This window comes from Tachyglossus aculeatus, chromosome 14, assembly GCF_015852505.1.
Source record: "Tachyglossus aculeatus isolate mTacAcu1 chromosome 14, mTacAcu1.pri, whole genome shotgun sequence".
Classification (NCBI taxonomy): domain Eukaryota; kingdom Metazoa; phylum Chordata; class Mammalia; order Monotremata; family Tachyglossidae; genus Tachyglossus; species Tachyglossus aculeatus.
The window spans coordinates 27,837,048-27,850,517 of NC_052079.1; the positions used below are offsets into that span (position 1 = coordinate 27,837,048).

General features: G+C 42.6%; 1 non-coding gene across 1 annotated transcript; it reads left to right on the forward strand.

The window, feature by feature from the left end:
- Window positions 1-2,067: 2,067 nt before the first annotated feature.
- LOC119937360 lies at window positions 2,068-2,204 on the forward strand. Its single transcript, XR_005454035.1, has one exon. It is a non-coding gene; the product is annotated as a small nucleolar RNA SNORA7 (small nucleolar RNA).
- Window positions 2,205-13,470: the final 11,266 nt, after the last annotated feature.

Sequence of the window (13,470 nt, forward strand, 5' to 3'; positions counted from 1 at the left end):
GACTGTGAGTCCTTTGTGGGACAGGGACTGTGTACAACCTGATTTGCTTGTAATGGTAATAATAATACTAATGATGGTTTTTGTTAAGTGCTTACTATTCAATTCAATTCAATTCGTTTGCATTTATTGGGTGCTTACTGTGTGCAGAGCACAGTACTAAGCATTTGGAAAGTACAGTCGTATTTATTGAGCGCTTACTGTGTGCAGAGCACCTTACTAAGCACTTGGGAAGTACAGGTTGGCAACATATAGAGACAGTCCCTACCCAACAATGGGCTCACAGTCTAGAAGGGGGAGACAGACAACAAAACAAAACATATTAACAAAATAAAATAGAATAGTAAATATGTACAAGTAAAATAGGGTAATAAATCTGTACAAACATGTATACAGGTGCTGTGGAGAGGGGAAGGAGGTAGGGTGGGGGGATGGGAGGGGGAGAAGAAGGAGGAGGCTCAGTCTGGGAAGGCCTCCTGGAGGAGGTGAGCTCTCAGTAGGGCTTTGAAGGGAGGAAGAGAGCTAGCTTGGCGGATGTGCAGAGGGAGGGCATTCCAGGCCAGGGGGAGGATGTGGGCCGGGAGTCGACGGTGGGACAGGCGAGAACGAGGCACAGTGAGGAGGTTAGTGGCAGAGGAGCGGAGGGTGTGGGCTGGGCTAGAGACAATCCCTGCCCACAATGCGCTCACAGTCTAGAAGGGGCGAGTCAGATATCAAAACAAGTGAACAGACATCAGGAGCATCATTATAAATAAATAGAATTATAGATATATATGCATCATAATAAAATAAATATAATTATATTTATATAATTAAAAATATATATTATATACTATATATTTTATGTATTATAAAATATATATATACACAAGTGCTGTGGGGTGGGGAGGGAGGCAGAGTAAAGGGAGTGAGTCAGGGTGAAGGGGGGAAGCAGAGGAAAAGGGGGACTTAGTCTGGGAATGGGGGCTTAGCCTGGTTCTATGTGTCAAGCACTGTTATAAGCACTGGGGTAGATACAAGGTAATCAGGTTGTCCCATTTGAGGTTCATACTCTTAATCCCCATCTTACTGGTGAGGTAACTGAGGCACAGAGAAGTTAAGTGATTAGCCTATGGTTACACAGCTGACAAGTGGCAGAGCCAGGACTAGAACCCACGACCTCTGACTCCCAAGCCCATGCTCTTTCCACTAAGCTACACTGTTTATATTCACCCCAGTGCTTAGTACAGTGCCTGACATGGAGTAAGCACTTAAGTACCATAATTATTATTATTATTACACTCAAGTGTTGGCACAGTATTCTCCACAGAGTAGGTGTTCAAAAAATTATTTTGATTGATCCACTGCTATGCCTTCAATTGCAACCTCTATATGGATAACTTCCAAGGCTCCCTCACCATCCCTGACCTCTCACCTCCTCCACAATCTCATATCTTCCTCCTTCCTCCAGGTCATCATCACATAGCTATCCCTCAGGCACCTTTATCATCAATATATCTCAAATTGAACTCCTCACCTCTTCACCCAGTTCTTCTCCTTTATTTTGCTTTCCTGTCACATTTGAAAACAGCACAACCCTCCCTGTCTCTGGAGTTCAGAACCTCACCATTATCTTTCAGTCTGGATTGTCTGGGTAGGTCCTGGGGTGTGCCAACGTATTTTGGGGTGTCTGCTGGTTGGGCGTCAGCACAATCCTTCTGAAAATGTCATGATCTGGACAGCTACCATGACCTCCTTGGGTGAAGTGTCGGGCAAAGAAAGCTGGAGGAAATATTCTTTCCTTTGAATAGTGCCCACATCAATCATTTTCCTGGTGGTGATGGGATGATCTAGTCTTTGTTATAGTCCTGTTTTCCTTTCTCTCCTGTGCTCATAACTGCCCTTATCCTATATGTTGCCAACTTGTACTTCCCAAGCGCTTAGTACAGTGCTCTGCACACAGTAAGTGCTCAAAAAATTTGATTGATTGATTGATTATTGTGTAACTCCTGGTGTGTTCCTTTTGGGAATTACCTGACCCATCTCATTCTCCTGCTCCTTCCAGTATTTCCCATGCACACAGTTTGAGTCCTCCTCTTAGGCTTGCACCGGAGAGTTTCCAGTACTCTACCAGTCTCGACTGTGGGAGGGAGAATCAAGCAGAGGCATATCCATTCCATTCCTAGCCTGGGAAGTGGCTAGTGAATGGAAGGCAAACTGCTACAAGTCAAAACTCACCTGTGCTGCACAGCAGCGGCATGGGAGACAGTTGAGGGTGGAGACTCAGGTTTACTGTGTGCAAGGAGGCACTGGTAAACCACTTCTATATTTTACCATGAAAACTCTATGGATACATAACCGGAACGATTGTAGATGGAGGTGGAGTGTTCTGGAAGAGATGTGTCTGTGGTGTTCCTATGGGCCAGAAATGACTCGACAGCATAAGACAAGACAAGATAGTTTGAGTCCACAGTATTGGTCATATGACCCCGCCTCTCAAACTCAATGCCTAGTCTCCCTGATACCTACCAAGACACAATAGAGAAAGCAGATGCCCTACCCTTCTGGAACTTACAATCTAGTGAAGGAGACAAAAACAGAATAATAAATGGGACATAAAGGAGAATGGAAAAATCAGCAGGTGGTTAAAAAAGTGCTTAAACAGTAACAAAGTTCTTACGGATAGACTGGCCAAATTGTGAATTGTGAGTTCTGAGAGTGTGAGTGTAAAGTGGTGTGAAACATCTGAGAAAGTTTTTCCAGGAAGACTTCTGGGAGGAGAAGTGATTTCGGTAGTTATCTGAAGATGGCCAGATCTGTGGTCTGATAGATCTGAAGTGAGAATTAGAGACAGGAGAAAGATAGTGAGAAGAGGATTAGAGGAAGGAGAGTCAAGAACAAGGCACAGAAGAGAGATGATTAGAAGGATGGAGATAGTCTGCATGCCTCTCTCTGGATAGGTTTAGAGTTTTATTAAGGTCATGATGGTGTATGAGAAATTTCCAGGTCAGAAAAGTATGGACTCAAACCCAGGCTTGTAGGATAATCTTCACCAGATTCTAAATTTGGTTAATCAGACAGTAGTCCAGATGTCTTCAAACAATTGTATTTTTTAAGTGTTTGATAGAGTACAGTACAACAGAATTGGCAGACACATTTCCTTTCCATAACGAGTCTACTAAGTTGATGTTATACCTTTTTTTGTCCTACATATGTAGCACATATCTGAGGCTGATCAATCCCTATCAAGTCCTCATGTGCTGTGCCCCATGAAGGAAAATCAAGGCCATATATAAAAGCCTAAATGCTGAATCTCAGATAGCCTGAGGAATCTATGTTCATTCATTCATATTTATTAGGGGCGTACTTTGGGCAAGTACAATACAACAATAAACAGACACACTCCCTGCCCACAATGAACTTACAGTCTAGAGTGGGGGAATCAATACAAATGAATATATGACAGATATGTACATAAATGCTGTGGGGCTGGGAGGGGGGAAGAGCAAAGGGAGCAAGTCAGAATGATGCAGAAGTGAGTGGGAGAAGAGGATGGGGAGTACTTAACCTGGGAAGATCTCTTGGAGGAGATATGCATTCAATTCAGTGCTTAGAACAGTGCTTGGCACATAGTAAGTGCTTAACAAATACCATCATTATTATAGAAGGCTTTAAAGGCAGGGGAGAGTGATTATGAGATTTGAGGAGGGAAGCCAGAAGCAGGATTTGAGCTAGGGGTTGGTAGTGAGATAGGTGGTGAAACTGAGGCACAGTGAGAAGGTTGGCATTAGAGGAGTGAAATATGTGGGCTGGATTGTAGAAGGATAGTACCAAGGTGAGGTGCAGGGGGTAAGGTGCTGGAGTGCTTTAATGTCAATGGTAAGGAGTTTTTATTTAATTCAGAGGTGGTTGGGCAACCATTGGAGGTTCTCGAAGCATGGGATTATATGTCCTGAATGTTTCTGTAGAGAAATGTGTATAATATTCATAGGCTAAAACACATTTTAAAAGTGTTCATTGAGGTGTCCGTTAAGGGTTTTCTATATGTCAAGCACAGTCCTAAGCCTAGGGGTAGGTACGAGTTAATCAGGTTGACCCCACATGGGGCTCACAGCATAAACACTCAATAAATACGATTGAATGAATGAATGAATGAATGAGAACAGGTACTGAAATCCCCATTTTACAGTTGAGGAATCTAAGGCACAGAGAAGTTAAGTGACTTGTCCAAGGTCTCCCAGAAACTGGCAACATGGCCTGGTGGAAAGAGTGTGCTCCGGGGAGTCAGAGGGCCTGGGTTCTAATCAATCTGTTCTGATGATTTTGACACCTGTCTACATGTTTTGTTTTGTTGTCTGTCTCCCCCTTCTATCATCATCATCATCAATCGTATTTATTGAGCGCTTTCTAGACCGTGAGCCTGTTGTTGGGTAGGGACTGGCTCTATATGTTTCCAACATATACTTCCCAAGCGCTTAGAACAGTGCTCTGCACACAGTAAGTGCTCAATAAATACGATTGAATGAATGAATGAATGAATGAATCATCCCTGCTCTGTCATGGGTCAGCTGGGTAAACTCAGGCAAGTCACTTCACTTCTCTGTGCCTCAGTTCTCTCATCTTTAAAATGGGGATTAAATCCTACTCCCTGTTGCCCGGACCAAGAGCCCCTTGTGGAAGCAAGGATTGTGTCTAACCTGATAACTTTGTATCTACCCCAGAGCATAGCACAGTGCTTGACACAGAGTAAGCACTTATCATTATTAGGTCATACTGCTTCTAGTGCATAGAGGTCAGAGGGACGACATGACATCTGTTCTATGACAAAAACACTTCTCTAGCTATCCATCATTAGAAGGCCCTTCTTGGAATGCTCTTTTGTGATAGTGCTATTGAATTTTTAAAATTCTTTTTCTAAAGTTGGGTACTTTAAACATTTCTAAAAAGGCTTTGGTTGTGACTGGAATCTTGATGAACTGGTCAGCAAAACTGTGTGACCACTTTATCCCTGGATTGGTTGGGATTCTGAGCTTAATCTTTTATTCATTCATTCATTCATTCAATTGTATTTATTGAGCACTTACTGTGTGCAGGGCACTGTACTAAGCGCTTGGGAAATACAAGTTGGCAACATATAGAGACGGTCCCTACCCAACAGTGGGCTCACAGTCTAGAAGGGGGAGACAGACAACAAAACAAAACATATTAACAAAATAAAATAAATAGAATAAATATGTACAAATAAAATAAATAAATAAATAGAGTAATAAATACACACAAACATATATACATATATACAGGTGCTGTGGGGAGGGGTAGGAGGTAAGGTGTGGGGGACGGAGAGGGGGAGGAGGGGGAGACGAAGGAGGGAGCTCAGTCTGGGAAGGCCTCCTGGAGGAGGTGAGCTCTCAGTAGGGCCTTGAAGGGAGGAAGAGAGCTAGCTGGGTGGATATGCGGAGGGAGGATATTCCAGGCCAGGGGGATGATGTGGGCTGGGGGTCGATGGTGGGACAGGTGAGAAAGAGTCATGTTGAGGAGATTAGTGGCAGAGGAGCGGAGGGTGTGGGCTGGGCTGTAGAAGGAGAGAAGGGAGATGAGGTAGGAGGGGGCGAGGTGATGGACAGCCTTGAAGCCGAGGGTGAGGAGTTTCTGCCTGATGCATAGGTTGATTGGTAGTCACTGGAGATTTTTGAGGAGGGGAGTAAAATGCCCAGAGCGTTTCTGCACAAAGACAATCTAGGCAGCAGCGTGAAGTATGGATTGTAGTGGGGAGAGACAGGAGGATGGGAGATCGGAGAGGAGGCTGATACAGTAATCCGGACAGGCTAGGATGAGAGCTTGAACAAGCTGGGTAGTAGTTTGGATGGAGAGGAAAGGGCGGTTCTTGGCAATGTTGTGGAGGTGAGGCCAGCAGGTTTTGGTGATGGCTTGGATGTGAGGGGTGAACGAGAGAGCGGATTTGAGGATGGCACCAAGGTTGCAGGCTTGTGAGACGGAAAAGATGGTAGTGCTGTCAACAGCGATGGGAAAGTCAGGGAGAGGGCAGGGTTTGGGAGGGAAGACAAGGAGTTCAGTCTTGGGCATGCTGAGGTTTAGGTGGTGGGCAGACCTCCAGATGGAGGTGTCTTGAAGGCAGGAGGAAATACGAGCCTGGAGGGAGGGAGAGAGAGCAGGGGCAGAGATGTAGATTTGGGTGTCATCAGCGTAGAGATGATAGTTGAAGCCGTGGGAGCGAATGAGGTCACCAAGGGAGTGAGTGTAGATCGAGAACAGAAGGGGACCAAGAACTGAACCTAGAGGAACCCCTACAGTAAGGGGATGGGAGGGGGAGGAGGGGGTTTCTACTGTTCATCCATCCTTATGTGACTGCCATCAAACCCCCCACCCCCTCCTCATTATTCTTCAATTGCATATCACCAGCGGGCCAGAGACCACATCCAATCCTGCCCCATGTATATTTTTCTGCTTTTAGTACAGTGCTTTGCATACAGTAGATGCTCAATAAATTCTGAATTGTTTTGAACTGGCTTTATTAGATTAAACCCCATTTCAATTTAACATTATAAAATGACAGATTGATTTGACATAGGTAATGGCATTTCTCTAGCATGTTAGCACCACATATGCTAAGGAACTTTGAAAGTTAAGTATTCACATAAGTAGGCAAAAATGTCTAATTCATGATATTTTTATTGGTATGTATCAACATTATCATTTTCTAATTTACCCATGTATTTATTGTGTTTTTTTTCACATTATTTTTACTAGGTCTGTGGTGTTGCCCTTTGGTTTGAAAACAGTGCTGAGACTGACACTGAGATTATCTAGCACCCTTTGCCCATGAAAATACGGTAGCATAACATTTCTGAACCCTTGGCTCTCCCAATGAACACTGCTCAAACATTCATTCATTCATTCAATCGTATTTATTGAGCGCTTACTGTGTGCAGAACACTGTACTAAGCACTTGGGAAGTACAAGTCAGCAACACATAGAGATGGTCTCTAAACAATAGCGGGCTCACAGTCTAGAAGGGGGAGGCTCAGTTTTAGTGGGGGAAATTTATCCTACCGGTATCGAAACATGTGCTTGAGTTGTTTTGCTAATAATGGCAATGTTTTGTGTTGAGCTGTACACATTTTCTCTTCTGGTCCCCCTCTGTTATGGAGACTGGAGGCAATTTGTGGACAAAGAAAATGATAATGATAGTAATAATAATAATGATGATGATAATATTTGTTAAGTGCTCATTATGGGCCAAGAACTGAATGAAGCACTGGAGTAGATTAAAAAAAAAACAATCAGACTGGACAAAGTCCTTGATTCACATTGGGTTCACAGTCTAACTAGGAGTGAGAATATTTTGCAGATGAGGAAACTGTGTGTGACACAGAGAAGTTACCCAAAGTCACCCAATTCTGGTGGCGCTAGGATTCAAACCTAACTCATCTGATTCCCTGGCCCAGTCTCTTTCCACCAGGGCACGCTGCTTCTCATAGAATATCTCTGAACCCTCAAGAGCAGCAGGCAGACCTGTGCCTTTGCCAATTCATAATCTATCTTTGAGTATGATATTCAGAGGGGCTCAATAAGGGTTGGGAGTCTTTTTCTCTTTGTTTCAATTAATCAATCGATCGATCAATGGTACTTATTGAGCAATTATGGTGTGCAGAGCACTGTACTAAGCATTAGGGAAAGTACAACACAACAGAATTGGTAGGCATGTTCTCCTTTCATAAGAAGTTCACACTCTAGAGGGAAATACCTCAGGAAAAGCCACAAAAATCTATATGTATATTTATATATGTATAAAGCCAGGCAGAAAGCAACAAAAATATTAAGAAGATTTACAGTTACATAGCGCCACTCAGGTAGGCTAAACTGAGCACCTTGGCAGTTGCTGCTTGCATGTTTAATGTTGATTATGGAGCAGTTTAGCTTCACCATCCTTCCACTTATGTTTCTGGGCATATTTGGAAGGACTATACCCACAAAGTAGGCAACTGCAAGACCATCCCCCAACAGCCTCTGCTCTGATCAACCAATCCATCAATCATATTTCTTGAGTACTTACTGTGCACTGAGGAATATACTAAGCACTTGGGAGAGTACAATACAACAGAGTTAGTAAGCACATTCCCTACCCACTCAGAGATTATGGTCTAAAGAAGGAAAGACAACCAGCAACCCATCTCTGTGTGTCATCCTGTGATTATAGACACCATATCCAGCAGCGGTGCTTAGTGGAAAGAGCACGGGCTTGGGAATCAGAGGTCATTGGTTCTAATCCTGCCTCTGCCATTTGTCAGCTGTGTAACTTTGGCCAATTCACTTAACTTCTCTGGGCCTCAGTTACCTCATCTGTAAAATGGGAATGAAGGCTGTGAGCCCAAGTGGGACAACCTGATTACCTTGTATCTACCCCAGTACTTAAAACAGTGCTTGGCACATACCATCATTATTGTCCAGCCCTTCAATGTCATTCAATCCCTTCTCCCCACTTAAATTCTTGGGTCGTGAGCCACTCGAGGGATCATCATCATCTTCAATCGTATTTATTGAGCGCTTACTGTGTGCAGAGCACTGTACTAAGCGCTTGGGAAGTACAAGTTGGCAACATATAGAGACAGTCCCTACCCAACAGTGGGCTCACAGTCTAAAAGACGATATCTAATTCCCATCTATGTATTATCTCCCAGAACTTAGGACCAATGTTCAGCACATAATAAGGGCTTAGTAAATATTTTCACTACCACTACTACTCCAAGAGACACCATAATTTCTGAGATAACTGTTCTAAAGGGGTACCCCTGAGAAAAGAAATATGTAGATAGTGACAGCTGAGAGAAAAGGTTAATAACCTAAAAAAAGCCTACACTCCTGCCAAGGAGTTGGGAGCAGGGGAACATGAAAGGCAGAAGAGCTTAGCAGAAAAGTATGGGCCTGGACCTGGGATCTAATCCTAGCCCTTATCTGCTGTGTCACCTTGGGCAAGTCACTTAACTTCTCTGTGCCTCAGTTTCTTCATCTGCAAAATGGGAATTCAAGATCTGTTCTCCCTCCTACTTAGACTATAAGCCTCATGTAGATAAAGACTGTGTCTGACCTGATTGTCTTCTACCTACCCCAGTACTTAGCTCTTCACACTTAACAACTACCACAGTTTTGACCATGCTTCTCCAGAAGTCTCCTTTCTTGAATCATGTCAAGGGGAGAACTTACAAAAAGAGAAACGGCTGACCCTGTTCCTACCTTCCTGTTATCCGGATCTAGTTTGTATACTACAGGTCAGTGAGATTCTCACTATTGATACATGAAGGCTGGCAATTAATAGTCCTTTATTAATGGAAGCCTGATTTGTAGAGCATGAAAGAGTGGGAAAGACAAAGAAAAACTGTATAGACTTTACATTTTTCTCCATTTTAACCTGGAACCACACTTCATAATTCCTACACTGCCATTATCTAGTCCTGGCTGTAGCTTTAATATCTTAGAGAAGCAGCATGGCTCAGTGGAAAGAGCCCGGGCTTGGGAGTCAGAGGTCATGGGTTCGAATCCCAACTCTGTCACATGTCTGCTGTGTGACCTTGGGCAAGTCACTTAACTTCTCTGAGCCTCAGTTACCTCATCTGTAAAATGGGGATTAAGTCTGTGAGCCCCACTTGGGACAACCTGATTACCTTGTATACTCCCAGAGTTTAGAACAATGCTTTGCATATAGTAACTGCTTAACAAATCCCATAATTATTATTATTATTGTTATTATTATTGTTTAGGTGCATTTTTTGCATCTTGGAATGCATTCATGAACTTTACACGATTTCCTAAAGGAAACAATACTTTATATTTTTATGGAACCAATTTAGAGTGCCAACTAGGTAATAGCAGTGTACAGTAGATGAAGGAAGTCAAACATTAGCAGTATTAGAGAGGGAGCCCCATGTGGGCCAGGGACATGGTCCAATCTGAATATTTAGTAACTATCCCAGCACTTAGTGAGATTCTTGGCACATAGTAAGAGCTGAACAAATATCATTATTATCACTGTTATCAATCAATCAGTAGTATTTATTGAGCACTTACTGTGTGCAGAGCACTGTGCTAAGCACTTGGGAAGTACAAGTTGGCAACATATAGAGACAGTCCCTACCCAACAGTGGGCTCACAGTCTAGAAAGGGGAGACAGAGAACAAAACAAAACATATTAACAAAATAAAATAAATAGAATAGATATGTACACGTAAAATAAATAAATAAATAGAGTAATAAATATGTACAAATATATATACATATATACAGGTGGTGTGGGGAAGGGAAGGAGGTAAGACTGGGGGGATGGAAAGGGGGACGAGGGGGAGAGGAAGTGGGGGGCTCAGTCTGGGAAGGCCTCCTGGAGGAGGTGAGCTCTCAGTAGGGCCTTGAAGGGAGGAAGAGAGCTAGCTTGGCGGATGTTGGGAGGGAGGGCATTCCAGGCCAGGAGGATGACGTGGGACAGGCGAGAACGAGGCACGGTGAGGAGATTAGCAGCAGAGGAGCGGAGGGTGCGGGCTGGGCTGTAGAAGGAGAGAAGGGAAGTGAGGTAGGAGGGGACGAGGTGATGGAGAGCCTTGAAGCCGAGGGTGAGTAGTTTCTGCCTGATGCGCAGATTGATTGGTAGCCACTGGAGATTTTTGTTATTGTTATTGTTATTACTATTGATTTATCCCAAATCTACAGCATATGCACCTCCATGGTTTGTGGCATACAACTTTAAGAAAATGTTTCATACACTGAGCATCAATATTTTAAGCATACACACAGTATCTACTAACATTGCATCTAGGCACTTGAAAACCTCTTGAAAGGAAGAGTTTCTTATGCTGTTTGGGGAAAACAATATCTATGATGCTCCCTTTAATTATCTTCCATTCTACCACTATATCTAGGAACTCTGGGAATGTAGAATAATGCATTTGCACATCTGTGGCTGCTAGAAAGAACTGAACAGAAGTGCTGCTTCATATACATAAGGGATAAAATGATTAAAGCACTATTAGAACTCCAGATAATGAGTTGATATGGTTACAGCCTAGTATAATCCATTGCAAGACTAAGATATTATATATTGTTAGCAAATATATCTAATTCAATAGATCAAATTCCATGTTGCTACCCCAACTCCCGAGCTAGAGGATATAGACTAAAGTCTGAAGGTAATAGGTTTAAAACAAACAGAAATACTTCTTCAACCTGTGGTTGGGGAGTATTAGGAATTTGTTTCCACAAAGAGTCACGAACTTGGAAAAGATCAATCAATCAGTCAATCAGTTAATCAATGATATTTATTGAGCACTTACTGTGTGCAGAGAATTCATTCATTGTCATATTCATTGAGCACTACTATGTGTACAAAGCACTGTACTAAGCACTGCGAGAGTACAATACAGCAACACACAGACACATTCCCTGTCCACAACAAGCTCACAGTCTAGATGGAGAGACAGACATTGATATAAACAAGTAAATAAATAAATAAATAAATAAATAAATAAATAAATAAATAAATAGATTACAGATATGTACATATGTGTTGTGGGGCTTGGAGGGAGGATGAATGAAGGGAGCAAGTCAGGGTAACACACTGTACTAAGTACTTGGGAGAGTACAATACCACAGAGTTAGAAGACCCATTACCTCCCCACAGTGAGCTTACAGTCTAGAAGGGGAGGCAGACATTAATATAAAGAAATAAATCATGGATATGTACATGAGTGATGTGAGGCTAAAGACGGCTTGAATATAAGTGCCTAAAGGGTATGGATCCAAGAGCAGTGGATTCAAGTCACAAGTGGATAAATGATACTTGCACAGGTCTATAATGGATACCTAGCAGGAAGGAATAATCACTCCACTACAAGAGGAAGGTCAAGGTATTTGTCCTTGGTGGTTGTTGAAGAGGAAGCAGTATGGTTTGGTGGCATCTACTTCTCCTGCTCTAGTGCTGCTGAGTACTGTAGATGGAAATCCAGAATTCAGTCCCAGGTCCCCAATTCTAGACTGTCTCCCCACTTCTAGACTGTCTTCCCCCTTCTAAACTGTGAGCCTGTTGTTGGGTAGGGATTGTCTCTATATGTTGCCAAACTGTACTTTCCAAGTGCTTAGTACAGTGCTCTGCACATAGTAAGAGCTCAATAAATATGATTGAATGAATGAATGAATTTCAGCTTCACCCTTATCTGCTACCTCAGCCCTCTTTTCTGCTCAGTGACCTTACTTTTCCTCCCTCATTGACTTTCCCATCACTGTAGACAACAACACTGTCCTTTATGTCTCACAAGCCATGTAACCTTGGCATTATCCTTGACTCCTCTCTCTCAGTCAATCCACACAGTCATTCTGTTACTAAATCCTGTCAGTTCAACCTTCACAACATCACTAAAATCTGTCCTTTTCTCTCCATCCAAACTGCTTTCACATTAATCCAAGCACTTATCCTGTCTCACCTTAATTACTGTTTCGGCCTACTTGCTAACTTCCCTGCTTTCTGTCTCTCCCTTCTCCAGCCCATATTTCACTATGCTACCAGGATCAGTTTTCGACAGAAATTTTCAGTCTGTATCTTGCCATTACGCAAGAACCTCTGTGGTTACCCATACCCCTCCACATCAAACAGAAACTCCTTACCATCAGCTTCAAAGCACTCAATTAACTTACCTCCTCCTACCTCACATCACTACTCTCCTACTACAAACCAGGATGCACACTTTGCTCTTCTAATGCTAATCTACTAACTGTACCTCAGTCTCATTTATATAGCCCACCTACCTCTCACTTATTTCCTCCTCTGTTCTGGAACACCCTTTCTCTTCATATCCAACAGAGAATTGCTCTCCCACCTTCAAAACCCTATTGAAAGCATGTCTTCTCCAAGAGACCTTCCCTGACTCACCCTCTATTCTTTTTCTTCCACTCTCTTCTGTGTCACCCTGACTTGCTCCCTTTATTCATCCCCACTCCCAGCTTCACAGAATTTAGGTACATATCCATAATTTATTTTATTTTTATTAATGTCTGCCTTCCCTTCTAGGCTGTAAGCTTGTTGTGGGCAGGGATTGAATCTGTTGTATTGTTGTATTATATTCTCCCAAGTGCTTAGTACAGTACTCTGCACATAGTAAATACTAAGTACATATAACCAATTGGTTGATTGATCAGATTATCTTGTAAGCACTCCAGTGCCTTGACATAGTAGGTGCTTTATAAATACCACAATTATTTTTAATTAACAGAAACTTAACAAGTCTCTTGCTGCTATTGTTGTTAGTAAATATATTATTTCTCTCTTGTTTAAATTTTAATTTATTTCCATGGATTTCTAACACTAATCCCTTCCTTGGACCCTTATTCCCACTCCTCACCCTCCAAATGTTTGGGATTTTGTCTAGTTCAATGCCCTTGTACTTTTCTCCAGTGCTAATAGAGTGCCTATCACGTGGCTCAGTGGAAAGAGCATGG